Source organism: Sciurus vulgaris (assembly GCF_902686455.1).
Source record: "Sciurus vulgaris genome assembly, chromosome: 4".
Classification (NCBI taxonomy): Eukaryota; Metazoa; Chordata; class Mammalia; order Rodentia; family Sciuridae; genus Sciurus; species Sciurus vulgaris.
This window is the reverse complement of record NC_136464.1, coordinates 147,601,208-147,623,500: the sequence shown is the minus strand read 5'-3', so window position 1 is coordinate 147,623,500 and position 22,293 is coordinate 147,601,208. Positions and strand designations below refer to the sequence as shown.

The following is a 22,293-nucleotide window of genomic DNA, read 5'->3' as shown; positions in this document are numbered from 1 at the left end:
TTAACTTTTAGAAGGATGATATAGGGTGGGGGTATAGCTCAGTGGTATAGCACTTGCTTAGCATGCAATGAAGCCCTGGGTTCAATCCCCAGCACTGAAAAAAAGAAAATTCACAAAAGAATGACCTAAGTTATTCGGTTGTCAAGATTATATTTTCATTTAATGAATGTTATTTTTCATTGTATGGTACTCGAACAGCAATAATTTGACCTTCACTAGGAAAATCTACCTCTCAATTTCTTCATCTCTTAAAAAGAGGTTGGATTACTTACAAGTCCTCAACTACACTTCGAACTAAAGAAAGCCTAAATAGTCTTCTTCAGTAAAGAATATCAGTCATAATGCAGTTAGCTTTGTAAGAAATATGATTTCCAGAGTTAGAGTGCCTAGGTTTGAGTCTGAATTCTGCCATTTATTAGCTGTGAGATATTAGGTTTGGTACTCAGTCTATCAAAATTTTACTTTCTTCATCTGTAAAATGGTATAATATACATAGTACATGTATTATGGGTTGTTCGGATTACATGGAAAAAATAAATGTATGTATGGTAAAGATTGGTTAACAATTCATCAAACATTTCTTTTTCTTCCTGGGCAGACAGCTAAACCACACCTCCCATCTTCACTTGTAGTTACTTGTGGCCCTGTGACTGAGAGAAGCCCCTGGAACAGGAGAGGAAGAGATGCTTGCTACCTCTAGGCTGGGCTCACAGTCTCCCAATGTGATCCTCCTCTTCCTTTCTTTCTTTTTTTCTTTTTTTTTTTTTTACCCTCTGCAAAGACCCTGGAAACTATTTGTTAAAGATGGTGGAACCACGAAAGGGAAGGGACGTTGGTCCCTGAATCGCAGCTTGGAGGAGTGCTTTATGTCTTATTAGGAGCTCTGTTAAGATCGTCACTCAGTATTACAAACCAAGAGCCTAAAACACTGAACTTCAAACACAAGCAGAATGGTGATCCTAGCTTGCATGATTTGGCTTTTTTTTTTTTTTTTTTTTTTTTTTTTTGGTACTAGGGATTGAACCCAGGGGTGGTTTACCACTGGACTACTGGACCATAACCCCTTCCCTTTTTATCTGTTCTTTTGAGACAGGGTCTCCCTAAGTTGCTGAGGCTGGCTTTGAATTTGTGATCCTCCTGCCTCAGCCTCCTGAGCTGCTGGGAACACAGGTGTGTGCCACCTCACCCAGCTGATTTAGCATTTCTTTTAAGCTAGAGAAAATACAGGAAATAAAATTGCAGAAGCAGTGAAAATCTGAATTATTCATAAATATAACTTGTAGAAAGAATATTTCATATTCATAGCTGATTTAAAAATCAATGGGAGATAAAGAAAGGAAAATCAAAATTTGAAATCAAAATAAAAATTCAAGGTGGTGTCATCTTAAAAATTGTATTTAAAATTACTCCTTCCTCGTGATTTACTTCAGCCCTTTTTATGATTCATTCAATAGTTTTTCTCAGAATACCCCACAATGCTTATCCTGCTCTCTGTTTCCTGGTTCCAGTAGCTTTTTCAGGATTTAGCATGTTAGCTCATACAAATTCTCAGTTTTCTCTCACTAATGGAATTTAACTTCTGAAAGCCTTGATTAGATTTCATGTAATCTGTGAAATGATAAGAAGTATAAATGAAGCCCTTTTGGTTGGAAGTTATGGTTGCACTGTGGTTTGGAAGATTGGTGATTAAACCTTCCAAGACTTTCCCACTGCCCCTGAACCAGAACATGTATACCAATCCCAGATTCATACCATTTGCTGTCTTCTCTTCTAGATGTTATTTTTCAAGTGTATTTACAAAGAATTCCTTGCAAAAGAGTTACTGGTGACTGACTCATTTATTTAAAAGCCTTAAGTAAATGAGATTTTCCCTAACATCTTAATATCTATCTTTCATGAAGTTTTATAAGAATGTCAAGAAACCACTCTTATAAAATTTCCTTCATCAGTGAATAAGAATTTACAATTAGGGAACAAGAGTGACTGAGCTGGTATTTTATAGTCAGTGGTTTTGGTTAGAGAAATTTTAAAAGAACAAATAGAGCCCGTTTTTCCATTTTGAAATGAGGACTATTTTATATATACTACCAGTTAAACTAGTTTTGATTTTAAAACCTTTTCCCAACTATTTGTTCTTCTCTCTTCCTTTCTATATTTGCTTTAGATGTTTTCCTTAAAAATATTAAGTTATAGCTGCAAATTTTAACATTAGGCCTTAGAATGTTTTAATTTTGAATTTTGCCTTTCTTCTACTTGATTATCACGTATAATATTCTAGTTCCATCTTGCGGCTATCCTCTAAAAATTAGTCATTTAAAATTTTTTTAAAAAATTTTATTTGTTCTAATTAGTTGTACATGACAGTAGAATGCATTTATCATTTTGATAAATCATACATAAATAAAGTGTAATCTCTCATTTTTCTGATTATATATTGCAGGATCACATCAGTCATGCATTCATATGTGTACATGAGGTGTTAATGTCTGTTTCACTCTACTATCATTCCTTCCCCCATACTCTTTCCCTCCCTTCACTCCCCTCTACCTAATATATATTCTTCTCTATTCCCCGACCTTATTGTGAATTAGCTTCTGCATATTAGAGAAAACATTTGGTCTTTGGTTTTTTGGGTTTGCCTTATTTCACTTAGCATGGTATTTTCTAACTCCATCCATTTACCTGCAAATTCCAGAATTTCATTCTTCTTTAAAGTTGAGTAATAATCCATTGTGTGTGTGTGTGTGTGTGTGTGTGTGTGTATAAACATTTTCTTTATCCATTCAACTGTTGAAGGGCATCTAGTTTGGTTCCATAGTTTAGCTATTGTGAATTGAACTGCTATAAACATTGATGTGACTGTGTCACTGCAGTATGTTGATTGTTAAGTCCCTTGGGTATAAATCAAGGAGTGAGATAAATGGGTCAACTGGTGGTTCCATTCCAAGTTTTCTGAGGAATCTCCATACTGTTTTCCATAATGGTTACACCAGTTTGCATTTCCACCAGCAATGTATGAGTGTACCTTTTCCCCCACATCCTCACCAATATTTATTGTTGCTAGTATTCTTGATAATTGCCATTCTGATTAGAGTGAAATGAAATCTTGGAGTAGTTTTAATTTACATTTCCCTAATTGATAGTGTTGAACATTTTTTCATATATTTATTGATCAATTGTATATCTTCTTCTGTGAAGTGTCTGCCCAATTCCTTAGCCCATTTATTGATTGGGTTATTTGTTTTTTTGGTGTTAAGTTTTTTGAGTTCTTATATGTCCTAGAATTTAATGCTTTATCTGAGGTGCATATAGTAAAGATTTTCTCCCAATGTGTAGGTTTTCTCTTCACATTATTGTTTCTCTTTTTCTGAGAAGAAGCTTTTTAGCTTCTTTATTGAAGATTTGGTGAAGATTTGGGCCTACTTTTTCTTCTAGTAGTTGCAGGGTCTCTGTTCTAGTGTCTAAGTTTTTGATCCACAGTGAGTTGAGTTTCATTCAAGGCGAGAGATAAGGGTTTAATTTTATTTTGTTACATGTGGCTTTCCATTTTCCCCAGCATCATTTGTTGAATAAGCTATCTTTTCTCCAGTGAATGTTTTTAGCACCTTTGTCTAATATGAGATACCTGTATTTATGTGGGTTTGTCCCTGTGTCTTTTGTTCTGTACCATTGGTCTACATGTCTGTTTTGCTGCCAATTCCATACTGTTTTTATTACTATAGCTCTGTAGTATAGTTTGAGGTCTCGTATTGTGATGTCTCCTGCTTCACTTTTCTTGCTAAAGATAGCTTTGGCTATTCTGGGTTTCTTATTTTTCCAAATGAATTTCATGATTGCTTTTTATAGTTCTCTGAAGAATGTCAATGGGATTTTAATAGGAATTGCATTAAGTTTGTATAATGGTTTTGGTAGTATGGCCATTTTGACAACATTAATTCTGCCTATCCAGGAACATGGGAGGTCTTTCCATCTTCTAAGGTCTTCCTCAATTTCTTTTTTTAGCATTCTGTAGTTTTGTAGTGGTCTTTCACCTCTTTTGTTAGATTGATTCCAAGTATTTTATTTTATTTTTTTGAGGCAAATGTGAATGGGGTAGTGTTCTTTATTTCTCTTTCAGTGAACTCATTACTGATGTATAGGAATGCGTTTGATATATGGGTATTGATTTTATAGTCTGCTACTTTGCTGAATTCATTTATTAGTTCTAGAAGATTTTTGGTGGAATTTTTTGGATCTTCCAAATATACAATCATATTATCAGCAAATAGTGAAGGTTTGAATTCATCTTTACCTGTTTGTATACTTTGAATTTCTTTCTTCTAATTGCTCTGGCTAGAGTTTCAAGAACAACATTGAATAAAAGTGGTGAAAGAGGGCATCCTTGTCTTGTTCCAGTTTTTAAAGGGAATGCTTTCAATTTTTCTCCATTTAGAATTATGTTGTCCTTGGGTTTAGAATATACCGCTTTTACACTGTTGAGGTATGTTCCTACTATCCCTAGTTTTTGTAGTGTTTTGAACATGAAGGGGTGCTGTATGTCGTCAAATGCTTTTTCTGTGTCTATTGAGATAATCATATGATTCTTGTTTTTAAGACTACTGATATGATGAATAATGTTTATTGATTTCTGTATGTTGAACCAACCCTGCATCCCTGGGATGAACCCCACTTGATCATGGTGCACTCTCTTTTTAATATGTTTTTGTATGCAAATTCTCAGAATTTTATTGAGAATTTTTACAATACTCATCAGGGATGTTGGTCTGAAATTTTCTTTCTTTGATGTGTCTTTGTTTGGTTTTGGTATCAGGGTGATATTAGCTTCATAGAATGAGTTTGGAAGGGTTCCCCCCTTTTCTATTTCATGGAATAATTTGGAGTATTGGTGTTAATTCTTCTTTGAAGGTCTTGTTGAACTCAGCTGAGAATCCATCTGGTCCTGGGCTTTTCTTAATTGGTAGATATTTAATGGCATTTTCTATTTCATTACTTGAAATTGTTCTGTTGAAATCATGTATAACCTCCTGATTCAGTTTAGGTAGGTTGCATGTCTCTATAAATTTGTTCATGTCCTCAATATTTTCTATTTTATTGAAGTATAAATTTTCATAATAGTTTCTAATTATCTTCCATATTTCAGTTGTGACTGTTGTGATATTTTCTTTTTCATCAGGTATTTTAGTAATTTGGGTTTTCTCTCTTCTTCTCTTTGTTAGTGTGACTAGGGGTTTATCAATTTTATTGATTTTTTTCAAAGAACCAACTTTTTGTTTTGTCAATTTTTTCAATTGTTGCTTTTGTTTCAATTTCATTGATTTTGGCTTTGATTTTAAGTACTTCCTGTCTCCTTTTGGTGTTGTTCTGTTCTTTTTCTAGGGCTTTAAGATGTAATATAAGTTCATTTATTTGGTGACTTTTTTATTCTTTTAATAAATGAGCTCAATGCAAAAAACTTTCCTCTTAGTTCTGTCTTCACAATGTCCCAGAGATTTTGGTATGTTGTATCGGGATTTTCATTTGCCTCTAACTATTTTTTCATTTCATCCTTTATTACTTCTACTATTCATTAGTCATTCAATAGTGTACTATTTAGTCTCCATGTGTTATAGTATCTTCTATTTTTTATTTTATTGTTGATTTCTAATTTCAGTTCATTATGATCCAATAGAATGAAGGTTATTATCTCCATTTTTTGTAATTACTAAGAGTTGCTTTGTGGCATAAGCTATGGCCCATTTTAGAGAGGGATCTATGTGCTGCCAAGAAAAAAGTGTATTCGTTCTTTGATGGATGAAATATTCTATATATGTCGGTTAGGTCTAAATTATTGATTATATTATTTAGTTCTATAGTTTCCTTATTTAGCTTTTGTGTAGAAGATCTGTCCAGCAGTGTGAGAGGTGTGTTAAAATCAACCAGTATTATTGTGTTGTAGTCTATTTGATTCTTAAAATTGAGAAGAGTTTGTTTGATGTACATAGATGCTCCATTGTTTGGGGCATAAATATTTACAATCATCATGTCTTGCAGATATATAATTCCCTTCAGTAGAATGAAATGACCTTCTTTGCCCCTTCTGATTAACTTTGGCTTGAAGTCCACTTTATCTGATATGAGAATAGAAATCCCTGTTTATTTATACAATCCCATATTAGTGATATGTTTTTTCCCATCCTTTCACCTTCAGTCTGTGGATGTCTTTGCCTAAGAGGTGAGTGTCTTGGAGACAGCATATTGTTGAGTCTTGTTTTTTAATCAAATCTGCAAGTCTATGTCTTTTGATTAATTTAGTCAATTAATATTCAAGATTATTACTGAGAAGATATGACTTGTATTTTTGGTTATTTTGGTTTATTTCTGGCTTTCAATTTGATTTAGTTTCTCTTTTGGCTATTTCTTTAGTGTAGTTCCCCCTTTTGCTGGTTTTCACTTTTTTTTTTTTCCACTTCATCCTCATGGAATATTTTGTTGAGAATGTTCTGTAGTGCAGGCTTTCTAATTGTGAATTCTTTTAACTTTTGTTTACCAGAGGAGGTTTTAATTTCATCTTCAAATCTGAAACAATTTTGCTGAATATAAAATTATTTGTTGGCATCTGTTTTCTTTGCTTTGAAGATCTGGGTTGAGAAATCAGTTGAGATCTAATTGGTTTTCCCCTATACATAATTTGCTTTTTTTTTTCTCTCTCTCACAGCCTTTAAGATTTTATCATTATTCTGTATTTTAGTCATTTTCATTATAATTTGTCTTGGTGTGGGTCTGCTGTAGTTTTGTACATTTGGGGTCCTATAAGCCTCCTGTATTTGATTTTCCATTTCATTCTATAGTTTTGGGAAATTGTCTGATATTATGTCATTGAAAATACTGTGAATTCCTTTGGTTGTATCTCTGCTCCTTCTTCTACCCCGAAAACTCTTAAATTTGATCTTTTCATGTTATCCCATAATTCTTGGAAGTTCTGTTCATGGATGCTTACCATCCTCTCTGCATGGTCAACTTTATTTTCAATATTAAATATTTTGTCTTCATTGTCTGAGGTTCTGTCTTCCAAATGGTCTACTCTGTTGGTGATGCTTTCCATTAAATTTATAATTTGATTGATTCCTTCATTTTGAGAATTTCTGCTTATTTTTTCATTCTCTCTTTATTGAAGTGACCTTTCATTTCCTTTATTTTCTCTTTCATTTCACTCTTTGTACCATCCTTTACTTTGCAGATCAGATTATGTAAATTCTAAACTCCTTCTTGGTCATTTCTTCTATTGTGTTGCCAGTGGCTTTTCCTTTTGGGGCATCTTGATTTGTTTGTGGCATTTTGTTCCTTTGTTTTTTCATGTTGCTTGTGTGTTTTCCCATCCAGTTTTATTGATCTGAGGCAGTACAGATTCTACCCGTAGACTTACATTGTCACTGAAGATTTCCAGTATCCTGCCTTTAAGAGGGAGATCCATATCAACAACACTAGTGCAAACAATATACAGCCTCAAATTTAACAGCTCTCAGCAAGGCGTCCACTGCCCTCTTGCTGTAAACAGCAGTGATGAGTTCAATCACCGTTCACAATAAAAACAAAATTTGCCAAACAGATTTACAATCTCAAAATAGTATACGAAGAAAGACTAGTCACTTTTATGGACAATGTTCATTCAGATTTTCCAATGTGTTTACCAATTTTTTGCTGGTAAGTCAATTTTTTTTTTTTTTTTTTTTTACTGTGAACACATACTTTATAATACAGGAATGCAAATGAAGTTCTGAAAAAAGTATTAGGCAAAAGTTAGGTATTTAAAATTGTATAAAAATGTTAACTAACACCTTACTGTAGATGGAACTGCAGGATGTGTGCCTTAACTCCAAGACCTTGACTTGCCTGTGAAGACCAAATGGGACTGGTGGAACTTACTCTGAGAAAAGGAAATGTCAATGAGGTGGCATGTTGTGACCCCGCAGTTCTATCTTTTGCAGCGTTCCCTTTCAAATTGGCTAGAAAAACTGCTTCAGCTTTGTCTGCCTGGCTTTTCTCCTCAAATCTTTAAGCTCTGAATAGATTGGGAATGACTTAAAGGAGAAAATAATGTTTGTCTTTAAAAATAATTTTCATAAATTTATTAGGATGGAGAATGAGTATCTTATCTCTATTGTACGTAGATTCTATTGGATGGTTTTTTTTAAAGATGTAACATTAATTTTAGAATGCCATTATCAGAATGTCAGAAATTACATCCTTTCCAAATATTTTAAATGATGACAAGAAAATTCAGATGTCAACTACATATGTGTTGCATAGTCTTAGAAAATTCTTCCAGAGTGGAGAGGAACACAATGGACGAGGCAGCTTTGGTTTTTCTCTTCTCCTCTTCAGTTTCACTGAAAAAATTAAATCTGGGGCTGGGGATGTGGCAACTGTAGAGCACTTGCCTAGCATGTGTGAGGCACTAGGTTCGGTTCTCAGCACCACATAAAAAGAATAAATAAAAGTATCGTGTCCATCTAAACCCAAGGAAAAATATCTTAAATCTGTTCAGCGTGGCGGGAAGCAGGTCAGCCCTTTCCGCTCAGGGCTTTCCAGGCCTCACTTTCTCTGATGGCATCTATGAACGCCCTGGTTTTCATCTGTAATTTTAAAAGACCCAGACACTCTGCGAGGTAGCCACGGTAGTCCTGGGAGCAGCCCGATGGAATGGGGTGACTTCCCACAGGACTGAAGGCCGAAAACGCCTTCAGTGTCCTGGTCGCTGGAAGCCCGGAGGATGGTTAAGTGTAAGGGCGGCGCTCCATTCCGACCCCCTTCGGAACGGAAAGGGCCTTCTTTACAAACGACCCTTAGGTTTAAAAAGGAAAGGCTGCTCGGCCGTCTCGGGCTTCCCGGGCTGGACGTCTCGGGCTTCCCCAGCGGCTCTGGTTTGCGGGCTTTCTGGCCAGGGTGGGCGGGGACGCCGCACGGTGCGGTCGGTGCGCCCCCGCGCGGCGCAGGCTCCGCGGGCTCTGGGCTGCGCAGAGCGGTCGCGGTGAGCGGCTTCCCGGCTGCCCGGCTGCCCGTGCGCGCAGCCGGCCTGCAATCGGGAAAGGAAGACGTGGCCCTTTAACCTCATGCAACACGCGTGATTCACCTGGCTCGCCGCTTCTAGTTATGCAGGATTAAAGCCGCACTCTCCGAGAGCCAGGGGAGGAAGCACGAAGCCGGGGATGCGCGGGCCGCTGCGAACATCCTCCGGGCTCCCTCCGGGCCGGGCCGTGCTGGCGGGGAGCAGTCGCTGCGCGGCGGCTGGCCCCGGAGCGGGATTGCCGGCGGCCGGGCGGGTAGTCATATTTTTGACTGTTGTTTTCTAGTCTTTCCTGCTGAGTTTTTCTTCCTTCGAAACTACATCCTTCAGAATTTCCTTCCAAGGATCAGTGAGTGGGTAAAGCTTGTAGGCTTGGTTTGAAAATGCCTTTATTGAGCCAGACAAGGTGGCGCACGTCTGCAATCTCAGCTACCCTGGAGGCTGAGGCAGGAGGACCTCAGGTTGGAGGCCAACCTCAGCAACTAAACAAGGCCCTAAACAACTTAGTGAGATCCTGCCTCAAAATAAAAAGGGCTGGGGATGTGGTTCGATGGTTAAGTGACCCTGGGTTCAATCCCTGGTATAATAATAATAATAATGATAATAATAATAATAATGTTTTTATTTTGTTTTCATATTTGAATGCTAATTTAACTGAATGCTACATTCATTAACAAATATTTTTCCCCATCATTTTTAAGGTGTTATTTCGTTATCCTCTGGTATCCACGGTTTGCAATAAGAAGCCAGCTTTCAGTCCACGTATTGTTTCGTTGTAGGTAGTGTGACTTTCAGATCATCCCTAACATTTGTAAGACCCAAAACAAAATTCCAAATGGTGTCCGTATACCATCTTGGTTAAAAACCAAGCTAACAACTTGTTAAATAAAATGTCTTATCCTCCTATCTTAACAAATATAGCTTTATAATGAACTTAATAACCTAACTTGAAATTTAGACTTCTTAAAATCCTTTGGGTTCTATACTGAAATTTGGCAGGGGAGTGAGTGACTATTATCCTGGCACCTGCCCCTCAGCTTATCCCTGTTCTTTCTCAACTCTGGTTTCTTCTGGTACTGCAAGGGGCTTCACACACATGCTTCTAGACACTCCATTTCCAGTTCTGTCCACATTCCCACAAAGAGCCAACTCCCTGGGCATCTCATGGTTCTTTTTTCTTTTCTTTCTTCTTCTTTTTTTTAACAATGGTGATTTCCTTTTATTTAATTAATTAATTAATTAATTTATTATTTTTTTTTGCGGTGCTGGGGATTGAACTCAGGGCCTTGTGCTTGCAAGGCAAGCACTTTACTGACCAAGCTATCACCCAGGCCCTCATGGTTCTTTATTATGTAGTTTGTGCTTAGGGGAATGGAGCTGGGGAAGAGGCATCTGCAGGTCTTGGAAGTTGATTGGAGCTGTCTGTGCAGGGAATTCCAGGGTCTTGGGCATCAGGAACAGGGTTTGGAGAGAAGAAACAAATTTTGGATGGGTATCTTTTCTTGCTGCTGTAATACCTTCTTAATGGTCTCCTCTTACCCACTCTGTTTTCCACAGTGTACCCAGAGAGAATTTTAAAAATATCAATCACAGTATTATATGCTCTTGCTTCAAAATTCCTTAAGGGCTTTTACAATCCCTTTGTATTTGAAATAAGGTCCACTAAGTTCTGAGTGGTAAACATTCTAGGTTCTTGAGGAACTGCTTATCTGATATGTTTATTTTTCTGAAACATAGTCACCTTCCTGCTGTTCACTGACTTCTAACTGTCCTTTCATTCTTGGCTTAAATGTCACCTCCTCACCAAGTTCACCTTCTGTTATTTGCTATCACTGAATTGTGTTCATTTCCTTCAGAGTACGAATCACAAATTTATTTATTTTTTGTTTATTGTCTTCTCCAAACTATAATCGACAGTAGAGAGACTGTCACTAGTTAGATGTCTTTGGGAAGCTATGAGATATAATCAAATTAATATCTATGAGCTGACTGTTAGATGACCTTTGAAACAATGAGATGGAGATCAGCACAATTTATTGGGGGGTCCTCTAATGAACACCTGTTGAAGAGAAATAAGTGGGACTGGGTGTCAATCAGTCAGTGGGATTCTCACTGCCCAGAATTGGGCCTGGCTTTGAGTGAGGTGTTCTCTTTGGCTGAAGCAATCCCAAAAAGATTAATGACTGTACCCTGGGCAGGGCAGTGTGGCATCCAGAACCATACAAAGCTTGTGCCCCACAGATCCACTTTCCTCAGGGAAAGCTTATAGAAGAAAGGCTACTAGATTTAACTACAGCCCCCCTGCTGCTGCAACTGGTGTTGAGCCTGCTTCTCCCTTCTCTGCTATCTATTATAGATCCTCCTCATTGTCGATTAGCAGCTCTGTGACTTTTGGGTTGAAGTGCCTCAGACTCCTGATGTAGATATGTACCACTTCCTCTTTACCTTCTCAGGACTTGCCATTGAAATTGTGTAAGACAGCAGCAAGAGATGCCCAATTTGATTATCTGGGTGTCAAATACATGCCTCCATTATAAAATAGTAGCTCTACTGCCTCTTGATGATAACTCAATTACCCAAATCAAGATCCTATTCTTGCCGGCTGGTTCTTGGCATGAGGGGCATAAAATACCTGGATGGTGATATGACTTCAAGTTCAACAAAGACTCCTGCTTTGTTTCTTCATAGAAATGTTTCTACTAGGAATAAATATCTTTGAACTTGTGACTGAGGGTTGTGAGGATGAAGAAACAAATTCCCCAGGTGGTCACTGAAATTGATGGTAAGTGGGGACACTGCTGCTTCCATACTTTGGAACCCACTCCCAGGTATTCTCCTCTTGGGATATAACACTGAAAAAAAAAAAAAAAGTGATTGATTTAAGGCACCACTGCTTCCTGAAGAACACTGCCTTATCCTTGCAGGGTATCATCTGCAAGCTGGCACTTTCGACATTCTGTCCCATTGCTCATGAGTCTCGCAACTTCTGGATTGTGTGCAATATGACAGGTCCAGTAGATTCCATGGTCATTTGCCCATTGCCACATCTCCTTTTTTGTAAAGGAGGTTACTTGGTGTGATGTAATCATATGTGGATGTGATGTTGGTGGATCAGATACAATAGAAACCCTTGGTTAGTCATATTGGCTGACCCTGCAGGCAGGAAAGGCAAACCCATAAACAGGATACCTGCCTGTTGCTGTTACTATGACTGCCTGCCCCTTCCAGTGTGGGTAGAGTCTAATGTGGTCAACTTGCCACCAAATGCTTGTTGGTATCTTCATGGGAGAGTGCTTTACTGGGATTCAGCAATGGTTTCTCTTGGTGGCAGGTTGATTAGTTGTCCATGGCAGTAGATTAACATTAGTGAGTGAAGGTCATACTACTGGGTTCATGTATAGTCTCCCTCTTTGCTATTTGTCTTCTTTGTTCATTAATCCATTATGTCAATAGGATAGTGGCTGATGAAAAGACTGGCTGACATGAACTGGTCGAGTCTGCTTAGTTATTTTTGGCCTCTTCAGGACTTGTGGAGGAAAGAGATGGAAGCAAGAGCAGCAGTCTAGTCACAACCAGGCCCCAGTCTATCCCAGGAGGAGTTCTGAAGCTGAGATGAGTCTTTAGAGTTGGCTCTGTTGAGGGGAGGGAGTCAGGTCTTAGCCTTATGTTGGCCCCTGTTTGTTGCAGGCTGTCCCTAGAAGGGTAAGGCAGCTTTCTTTAGCCAAGACAGTCACTGAAGAGAGCTGTCAGAAGTTTCCCAGAACTAGGGAATAAATCTTTTTTTTTTTGGTATCAGGGATTGAACCCAGGGGTGCTTAACCACTGAGCCTCATCCCCAGTCCTTTTTATATTTTATTTTGAGACAAGGTCTCACTAAGTTGCTGAGAGCCTTCTAAGTTGTTGAGGCTGGCTTTGAGCTTGCCATTCTCCTGCCTCAGCCTCCCAAGCTGCTTGGTTTATAGGTGTGTGCCTATAATTTTTATTTAAATTCTTCAGTCTTAAAGGAGAAGTTGAGGGACGTTGGTGGATCAAATACAATAGAAACCCTTGGTTAGTCATATTGGAAGTGTATCATCTGCAAGCTGGCACTTCAGAAGAGACCATTACTATTTTTTTCACCAATGTATAACCAGAGCTTAATACCATTGGTAGCATGTGATACATATTCAAAACACCTTTTAGAATAAACAAATTACTGAAATGTCCTGCTTTCTCACTTTGAAGTTTACAGGTCATATTTCATCCCCAAACTTCCAACTTTTTACTAAGAAAAATTTTAAAGTTTAAAGAAGAGTACAAAGAACAATTTATATATTTAACAATTGTTAACTTTTCACCATTGTACTCTCTCTTTATGACTAGGTATAGTATTAATTTTTTGTTGAACTATTTGCAAATCTCATTATATTACTCTGTCTTTACATACTATGGACATCTCATCAAAATAAGGATATTTTCAAAATTACTGTCACACCTAAAAGAACAGAAATCTCCAAATATTTTTTTCTTTTTTTCTTTTTTGTACCAGGGATTGAAATCAGGGGTGCTTAACCACTGAGCCACATCTCCAGCCCTTTCTATTTTTTATTTTGAGATAAGGTCTCACTAGGTTGCTTATAGCTTTGCTAAGTTGCTGAGGCTGGCTTTGAACCTGTGATCCTCCTGCCTCAGCTTCCCAAGTTGCTGGGATGACAGGCATGCACCACTACAGCTGGGCCTAAATATCTTCTAATATTTAGTCCATATTAACTTTTTCTTTCTTTTTTTCCTTTTTTCTTATTTATTTATGCAGCACTGAGGATTGAATGCAGGGTCTTACGCATGCTAAGCAAATATTCATTCAGTCATTGAGCTATATCTCCATCCCCATATATATTTCTGTGTTTCTCCACAAAATATCTTTTATGGCTTAAAAAAAAGTGTTGGGGGTTGTGCCATGTTGGTGGCGCCGGGATGGCGCCTGATCACACCCGCAGCGAGGAGGTTAATTGACATAAGCACACTCAGGTGATTTTCTCCTTCATGCACACAATGTATGCGTATGTGTTCTCGAGCACTAATTGCCTGCTCCCAGCCTCCTGGAGGTGATATAAGCATAGGCAGAGCGAGACAGACACAGCAGCCATTACCAGAAAAGCAGTAGCAGAAGACACGCCACAGCAGCCATTAGCAAAAACGCCAGAAGAAAGACCACAGCAGCTAGCAGGCAGTGGCGGAAGGCAGATTGCAGAACTGAGAACTGAGACGCATCACTAGGGCACCTTGGGTGGACGTACCCTTAGTTCATAGGATGCAGGACTTTAAGGCGTGGCAGGTCTCTCTTCTAAGCTCTAAGAAAAGCCTGTCCTTCTTTCAAAGTCTCTCTCTCTCTCTCCTCTCAAAGCAAGTGAACCTCATTTCCTCTATCCTCTATGAACAAGCAAGAAAGCAGTGCACTAAAGAGAAAGATAGAAGTGCCTCAGTTTCCACTCCACTACCCATAAGACCCGTGCAAGTTGTTGCTGCAGGCGGTGACAAATATCCACGGATTTTGGAACCGCAAAGAGCCAGCGACAAAAAGGAACCAGAATTTCATTTAAGGTTTATGCATTACATTTGAATATTGTGTTTATTTAGTCTTTCACTCTACAACAGTCCCCCCTTCTCTTTTCTTCCCTAAACTTAAACTCTTTGAAGAACCAAAAGTAGGAGGGTTCCTCATTCTGTATTTCTCTTCATAGAACCATCCAATCTGTCCCAGGTAACTTCACCTTTAATATCTCAAATTGGTGAGTCATGTTCCATCAGAGAGTAGTCTTACTGTGTCCATTGTCACTCTGGAGGTACTCCAAGAAGTCTTCAGGATGTATATCAGTGGGTTGGAATGTGGCTCAGCGGTAGAGCACTTGCCTGGCATGCATGAGGCTCTGGGTTTGATCTGCAGCCCTGCCTTAGGAAAAAAAAAGATGTATGTTAGCATCAAGAGGACCAGTCCTGCTTTAAACTAACCTGCAGTAAGAACTCCTACTTCTCAGAAGACTGAAGACCTCCTGTCTCCTACTGGAGGCTGGTTGCCTCCTAAGGAGCCATGATATTACCATAGCTAAATGTAGGTGGAACAGGAACTAAACAGAGGATGATTTCCTTTATGTATAAAGGTGAACTTACCTAGAAGAGATATTAGGCAGTAGCAAAAGGTGTATTTATTTGGAAGGGTTTCATTCTTAAAATATGTCAGGAATGACATATTTTTATCTCTTTATGACACCTCTTCTGCACAGGATCTACTTCAGTGCAGCTGAAGTTGAGAGTCAAAAAAGTAATCTACTTCAGCCAGGGCTAAGGTACTTATTTATTTAATATGTTTGCATGAACAGCAGAGGGAATTCATGTACTTCTAGGGATGAGAGAAAAAAGAACTTAGCGTGATAATTTTTTCCAATTCTCTGTTACTTCTCCTAATCTGCTTCCCTATTTTATGCAAAGTTTATTTATCCCAACTATAAAACAAAAGTTATTACCACTGTAGTTTGATGACAATTAAGGCCATAAAACTTATTGAGATTGATCATGTTTACCATTTGGTTACCCTAATAGAAAATCAGGGTGGAATCTCTCTACAGATAGATTCTACATTTCATTACATGTCTAAAAATCCAAAAATAGTTGTTAATTCTCAATTCTCAAAATAATTACATTGTTTTCAAGACTATCAGAACAGATCTCCTGGGTTTTTTGCTAAATAGGTAAGGAATCTTATATGGCAGACTAAAATGTTCCCTGTTCAAAGCTGGCTGGTAGTCCACTGGCTTGTTTCTCTCCATCTCAACCAACCCTAGAGGAGATAAGAAGTAAAGAAAAAAGGTGGAGACAGGAGATAATCTGGGTGCTCCCAACTGTTTTCATTCTCTTGGAAGAAGTAGTTTTCAAGTCTTTGAGGAAGAAACTGAAATCCCTTTTAATTCAATATCAAGAAGTTTCCATTGACTGTGAAAAATCAGGGACCTTGAGAAGATTTTCTTGGCAAAGATGGTTCAGCTGAAGGAATAAAGTTTACCTGCCCAAATCAATACAGAGGAGGCTCACATAAATGGAGTGAACAAAAGAGGATGTTCTGATTTCCATTTATTGAGAGATTAACTTTTGAAATGAATTCTAAGCTCTCAGGAGCAACTAGAATCGTTCCCCTATTTCCATGCCATTTTAAACTTCACATTGTTTTATTAGGTTCGTGAAAGATATTTTTTACCAGTGTAATCATATATTAGTATTAAGAAGAGTGGTTCCCCTCTACCTCTGGATTCTGGAGATAGAGCCCAATTTCTTTTTTAAGTTACTACTTGTTAGCACAAAATGACCGAGACGGGTGCAAACTTCATGGATCAGCAAAGCTTTTATTCAGCAGTGGAGTCATGCATCTGGTGGCACACTTTCTGGGTAGAAAATGAGCTCCTGGCCAAAGGAGGAATCTGTTCTTATATATGCTACACTGAGAGGTAACTTAATTATTGTCAGAGCACTCAAGAAACAGGTTGTGTGAATTTGAAATTTGCTTTTACTGGGCAATGTTTTTACTTGGGGAAGAATGGATGGTCTGGGGTAAGCATTCGGTACTTATGTCTTTCCCTTAGGGTCCCATTGCACTATCACTGGGAAAGGATTTATTTTGGGGAAGGATCAATGCTTTGGTTTCCTCCCAGCCTGCCATTTTAGGTTTGATGGATATCTCCTTCCCCAGGATTGTCTTGTCACTAGGAAAGGATGTATTGGGGATGGATCAATGTTATCAATGTTTGGCCTTCTTCCTCGCTCCCTCTTCCCTGGCCACACTGTTTTGGGGTTTGCCATTTTCCATATTGTACACTTGTAGATTGAGTTATTTTACCCTGTAGAAGAAATTTATAGAACACTAAGATAATCTTCTTTGGAACAAGTAATTTTGCTATTTTTAGCATAGCAATCATAGAAAGCTTTTGGAGATGGGGTGTGTTGGGGGGAGACAGTGATGGCGTGTAAAACAAACCACCCAGAAGTACCTAGGCCAGTTTCAGATGAAGAGCCTATGATTTGTCTGATGAAAGTTAGTCCAATAAATAATACTAATACAAATAAATGTCATTCTTTCAAGTACATCAGAATTAACCAAATTAGGTTTCCTTTTCCTGGAGGTAGAAAGTTACCAAGTCTATCAATATAGTTACTTGCTTTTTTCCTAAACATGTTTCATGTCTTCTGTCTTTGAACATATTGTTTACTCCTGGAATATCTCTCTCCCTCACCACATCTACTACTTGTCCTACAAATTCACCTTCCCAAGAAGTTTTTCTGACCCCTAATTTGTGGTCCCTCATTTGTATTCACTTAGCACTTGTATCATGATACTTTGCACTGGAATAAGGAACCAGACCTCACATTCCTGGAAGTCAGCAACCCTATCTCATTCAACTTTATCCTCCAAGATGCTCCAAGTATGGCATCAGATACATAATAAGCAGTGAGTGCTTGGGAAATACTCCAACCCCAAGTTCCTGTTTTGTTTTGGCCTCAAATAAACATGTTTCACAGAAATTCTTTTGATCAAGTTTTAACCAGAAGAAACTGATTTCTCTGAGTAAAACAGGCCTCTTAAATTCACTGATTACAATTAATTTGGTTAAATCACTTTATTCAATAAATATTAAGGGTCTACCACATGCTACATATTGTTCTAAATCCAGAGAATCCTGTTTCAAAGAGTTTATAAACTAGGAGAGAAGATGGCAATAGATAATTCACCTCTTACAGGAAATGTGTAGTACATTTCCAGGCAATGTGAGATTAGGATATGTACAATGTTATGGAAATCAGGGAAGAAGTGCAGCTGTTGCTGTCTGAATGAATTTTAATTGCTTAAGTTCAATCAGGAAGGAGGGTGTAGAGAAGGAAGAAAATTAGTAGACAAATAGCAGCAGATGGTATTTCACCTGGATTTTGAAAGATGAGTAGGAGATTGATGTGTTCTTCGGGGTTTGCTTAAGAAAACCAGAGCCAGACTGGGGCAGTGGTGCACACTTGTGACCCCAGCAAGTTGGGAGGCTGAGGCAGGAGGTTCACAAATTAAGAGGCCAGCCTGAGTAACTTAGCTAGACCCTGTTTTGAATAAATAAAAAGGCTTGGGAATATAACTCAGTGGTGAACCACTCCTGGGTTCAATTCCCAGTACAAAAAAAAAAAAGCAAAAAGCTAGCGCCAAACAGTAAAGTGATAAAACATGTTTTATTCAGGAACGCTAGACATTAGGATATAGAACTGGGCTCAATTCCCATATCCCAAGTTTGTGAATAAAATCTGGTTTTAAGAGGGGAAAAAACGGTGGGGAGATATCTTGAAAATCAAAGGAAGATCAGTAAAGTGACCAGGGGTGGGAGATTGGAAGGGAGGAGGGAATTGTTGGGGAGTGACATTGGCCAAATTATGTTGTTCTATTATGTGGATATAGGAAAACGTAACAACAAATTCCGTCATTATTATGTACAACTATAATGTACCAATAAAAATGTGTGGAAAAATGTTTTTACCTCTTTATTGTCTACTTCCCTCTATCCCCCAACTATCCCCCCCCCGCTGATTCAGAACATTTCAGACAGAAACAGAAGAATAAACAAACGCAGAGTACTAAAGTAAGTTAGAAAAAAAGGAACTAATCCAACGAAAATTGAGTAGTCAAGACAATTCCCCGTACCTAGAGCCTCTAGTGGCGTCGGTGAAGTGGCAGTTGCGAAAAGTAGGTTTCTTCTAGTAACTTAGTGGGGCAATTAAGCGATACTTGGAAAGCAAAATGTTTTTATATTTTTTCATGGGAGCTCGAATGGGAAAGGTGAGTTTGAACAAGACTATAGAGTGCTACGCCAAGGTTGGACTTAATTCTGTACAGGCAACTGGGAGTCTGAGAGCTGTACAGGATTTGATCTGATTGTGGTCTTTATATGTGACGGGCATGCGCAGCTCCTCCCCTGACTTCAGTTCACCCGCTTCTTAAAAGTAGGTTGCGTCAGATGTCTGCTTAGGTCCCTTCCAACCTTGACAGCGTGCATCCGCGGTACCTCTGCCTGTCTTCCATTCCTCGGATCCTGTGTCCCGTCCCCTTCCTTCTTAACTTAGCCCACCCTCCTTACCCCTTGACCTTCCTCAAATGCTTTCAATTCGGGGCCGTGAGGGGCGGGAAAAACACGTGCTCAGGTAAAACAACTGCGTCTCCTAGGCCCCACTTCCCAGGCAGTACCACCTGGGCAGTGCTTCGGGGCCAGATCCGCCCTACAGCGGGCGGGGAGCTGGCTTTCCGGGTCGCTTTTCTGTCCCAGTTCCCTTGGGGTGCCCTCCCCTCCGTCCAGCCGCCGGAAAGGAGAGTTGAAGCCCGCGCTTCGCGCGTCCCCGGTTCCCCGGAGGGACAAAAGCGTGAGACCCGGCCGCAGCCACCACACTTTATAGAGATTCAGGGCTGGCCTCACGTGACCGATGGACTTCTAGGGTGCTTCCAGCCCTATGCGCCGAGGGCTTAAAGGGCCGGGCGCGGGGGTAAGGGCCGGTGGGCGGCAGCGTGGCGCGCGCCGCACCGGGTCACGTGAGCGGCCCGGGCCACGTGACCTGCGCGCCCGGCGCCCTAGCGCTCCGCCCCTTCGCGGCCGGTCGGCTTCGGTGTTCTCTCCAGCTTCTGCGGCTGGCAGAGCTTCCGAGAGCTCAGCGGCGCTTCGGGAGCCTGGGCCCGGCCGGCGCGGCGGTGGCAGGCCTCGCAGGTAGCGGTGGGTGCGGGTCGCGCTCGCGATGCCTCCCCCGCCTCGGTCCTTTCCCTGGCTCCCTTCCCGCAGGCCGGGCCGGGTGTGCCCCGTTACTCCTGCCCGCTCCCGCCTCCCCGCCTCTCTCGGACTCCCGGGCTCGCGGGCGCTGCGTTCGGAGCCGGCTCTCTGGCACCTCAGCTGTTGTTTCCTCCTGCCGAGAGGAGGCTGGGGTGGGAGAGGAGAGCGAAAGTTTTGTCCTGCTCTCTGATTTGAGCCGCACGGACGCGGGTATTTTTTTGTTTGTTATTTTTGCCCACAGCTGAAGTAGTGTCACTGCGCTGGCGCCTTGTTGCGAGAGGGGGACCACCCGGCTGACTCTCCCCTTTTCCACTTGGTCTTTGCCCGGATATTGGCATCTCCTCCTTAGGGCGCGAGGGTCGTGTTGTCACAAGCTGTAGTCTCGGCTTTCCCGGCGACAAAGAATCCACAAAAGCGGGGACAGGGGGACTCTATTACTGGGACATGTACCCAGGAACAGTGTGGTAAACTGAATGGATTTTACCTGTCCTGCGCATGATAAAAACTACCTGCTTTCTTTTAAGATGACCGTCGAGCACACGGTTCTTTTTATGAAGTCTCTCCTGCAAATAAGTAGGTGAGACATCTGCTGCAAAACTCGTTGCAGCTAGGTACAGTTTTATAAAACAATCTTGTATCATGCTTTCTTTGCCCTGTTCGCTTATGAGGAGGATGAAAGTGCATAGAGGGCAAATATTGAGTTTTGAAACTGGTGTGTTTTGTGGGTTAACATCTGAACCTCGCCTGGAAATAATGCCCGAAGGCATGGAAAAATGGTTGAATCCTGAGGGCAGTTTGTAGTGTGCTTTAAACTTCAGCGTGGCCGTTTGAAGTGAGCACTGGATGAATTTCACCCCTTTGAACTGCTTTCTGGGTTGAGTATGTAACTGTATATTTAGATTCTATTAATATAGCATTTCATCCGTGGCATGGTTTTCAATGCATTGTGTGAATACCAGTCAGTGTTCGAACTTATAAACAGGTCCTTTTTTTCTTCTAGGGTATTTCTCTTGTGTATTATTAACGTTTAAGGAGTTTTCTGCAAGTGATTTTTATGTGTTATTCAAGTGATCAATTTAAGAAAACGAATAGCCATAAAAACCAAAGCTATCAATCTTGTACCTTCATACATTCATTCCTTTATTTAGAGAGGGGGTTTCACCGTGTTGCCAGGTTGGTCTCCAACTGGTAGACCGACAGGATTCTCCTTCCCCACCTGCCCTACCCTCCCAAGTGACTGGGATTACTGGGATTATAGGTGTGTGCCACCAATCCTGCTAAACTTGTAGTTTTTTTAAAAAAAAAAAATTCTTGTAAGTTTTTTAAAATTAGAAAATACCTGTACGTTCCAGCAAGTGCTTGGCCTTATCTTAATTTTCAGGAACTCTACCACTGACCCATTCCTTTTTATTTTTTATTTTGCTTACTAAATTACGGATCCTGGCCTGAAACTTGCAGTCCTCCTGCTTCAACCTTCAGAGTTAGCTGTGATTACAGGTGTGGGCCACCATGCCTAGCTTTATTCTGTGGTTTAAAAAAAAAAAAAAAAAAAACTAAAAATGTTGCATGTTTTGTATGTGTTGAGTAATGCACAATAGGAATATGTTGGGTTTTGGCTGAATTTAACCAGAATAGACTTCCTAGAGGAGATCAATTAGTGATTACCTGTCAATTATTTTTGACCCACAACATTAATTCAATTAAAAAGTTTCCAAGAACATTTAGTTCACAGTGTAGACTTATTTTTTAAATTTTGTGAGCAAAGAATGGAAGAACATTTAGAAATGCAGATAAATATAAAGAAGAATGTATATGGCATATAATTATACTACCTAAAGATAAATTAATGTTTAGAGTATGAGAACTTTTTTTTCTATACACATTTATTAGGTTGTGAGATTTCAGATTGTAAGGGATGTCCTGATATCTAAATCCAGCTCATTCCTAAATTTAGGAGAGCCAGTAGCAAGAGTTTTGAAGCTCCCCAAATCTGTTTGATACTTGAGTTTTCATAGTTTAGATAGCTGGAGTTTTAATAGCAAGAAATGCTTCTATATGTAATGTGTGTTAGATTTTCTTTTTAAAATGAGATCATACTTGTGTACATAATAAATTGTAAGGTGTGAAAGAACTTCAGGAAGTGATGGATCTCATCCAGGGGAACCCATGCTTAGACCTTTTCTAAAAGATGGTGTATGTCCTTCTCATAGTCCCAGAAAAGAAGATCCCATGGGTTTCCTGAAATTAGCGTTCTGCATGGTCAGCTCTTTGCTGGGGTATACTTTCAGAAACTTAAGAAAAAGTTAATAGTTTTGGAAATAGACAAAGTCAGTCCCTTCTCAAGTGCTTCAGTCCTGAACTCAATACAGTGGAGATATCCTGTGGTATTGTTTACAATTGGAGTACATTGTTTCCAAAAATGACTACCACCTACAATTT

At 39.6% G+C, this 22,293-nt stretch overlaps 1 protein-coding gene across 4 annotated transcripts in view; it reads left to right on the top strand.

Moving 5' to 3' along the window:
* Window positions 1-19,675: 19,675 nt before the first annotated feature.
* RCBTB1 (RCC1 and BTB domain containing protein 1) overlaps window positions 19,676-22,293 on the top strand; it is a 39,573-nt gene continuing 36,955 nt past the window's right edge. For 2 of the 4 annotated variants that reach the window (XM_079137667.1, XM_079137670.1), the window contains exons 1-2: window positions 19,683-19,794; window positions 21,313-21,351. The gene's annotated coding sequence lies outside the window, so the exon portion shown is untranslated. Of the gene's footprint in view, window positions 19,795-21,312; window positions 21,352-22,293 lie in introns of all 4 variants that reach the window. The other 2 variants (XM_079137666.1, XM_079137669.1) reach the window with 1 other exon arrangement.